This window comes from Dipodomys ordii, unplaced genomic scaffold (assembly GCF_000151885.1).
Source record: "Dipodomys ordii isolate 6190 unplaced genomic scaffold, Dord_2.0 Scaffold128, whole genome shotgun sequence".
Classification (NCBI taxonomy): Eukaryota; Metazoa; Chordata; class Mammalia; order Rodentia; family Heteromyidae; genus Dipodomys; species Dipodomys ordii.
In genome coordinates this window covers 1,904,945-1,906,261 of record NW_012267344.1, presented here as the reverse complement: position 1 = coordinate 1,906,261, position 1,317 = coordinate 1,904,945, and positions in this window count along the sequence as shown.

The window sequence follows — 1,317 nt, the reverse complement described above, 5'->3', positions numbered from 1 at the left end:
CAGCACCACTCCCGGTTTTCTGGTGGTTCATCGGAGGTCAGAGTCTCACGGACTTCTCCTGGCCCGGGGCTGGCCTCGACCCGCGATCCTCCGGATCTCAGCCTCCCGAGTGGCCGGGATTCCAGGCTGGAGCCGCTACCCAGTCCCGCCTGGTGGGAGATGACCTCATGGTGGGAAAAAGCCAGCACTCCCAACACGCCCCAGCAGCTTCCGGAATGTTCCCCAGGGTGCCCGGCTTGGAGTCTCTGTGCTGGACTTCCTGCAAATGTCAGCTGCTGCTCCTCCTCCTCTTCCTCCCTCTCCTCTCCACCCCCCCCATACACCCCCTTTTATTCCCCTCCTCCTGCCCTTTTGGCCAGTGCTGCAGCCTCTCCTGCTCTTGCTAGGTTTTCTTGCTCCTCCTGGCTGGTGCTTTACCGCTCGGGCCACGCCTCCAGTCCAGCTTTGTGCTGCTGGTGGAGAATGGAGTCTCCTGAGCTCCCTGGGCTGGCCTGCGATTTCCAGCCTCTGGAGTTGCTGGGATGGTAGGTGTGAGCAAGCCCCTGGCACCCAGCCCTAGCCGTGTTTCCGTGGCTTTCTAGAAGCCTCCCTTCCCACCCCTCCCCCTCCCCCAGTCTTCTTGAACCACTCGTTTTAGCTCAACCTTTCCAGTGGCTGGGAATTCTCCCCGACCCCAGCGGCGGCGGCAAACTGGTTTTGTAAGTCCAGCCCGGCTTACCTGCAGCCATCTGTTCTAGAATATTCTGTACATTTTCACGCCCGCATCTCGGGTCTGAGCTGCTCATCATCCGATGGGCTTGAAGGAACTCCCAGGCCTACGTACGGGTTTGTCTGCAAAACTAGGAAACAGCATGGGCACGGGGGCTCACGCCTGTCAACCCCAGCCACTCAGGAGGCTGAGATCCGGAGGATTGCTGTCCAAGGCCCAGCCTGGGGCAGGAAAGTCTGTGAGACTCGCATCTCCAGGGAACCACCAGAGGACCGGAAGTGGCGCTGTGGCTCAAGTGGTAGAGCGCTGGCCTTGAGCTGAAGAGCTGAGGGACAGTGCCCAGGCCCTGAGTTCAAGACCCATGACTGCAGATCACACACACACACACCCCTCTCCTCCGTGGCTTTGCTCTTTGCCCCGTTTGGCGAGTGTGGCCGGCATCTTGCCGCCTGGCTGGCTATTTCAGGAGCTGGGCAGAGAGGTCACACCAGGAGAGAGAGAGAGAGAGAGAGAAGGTGGGAGAGGAGGAAAAGGCAAGGAACCTCTCAAACAGACGCCCCATTGGCATCCCCAACATTCAGCAGGCTCCTTCCCCTAACCCCCCCCCC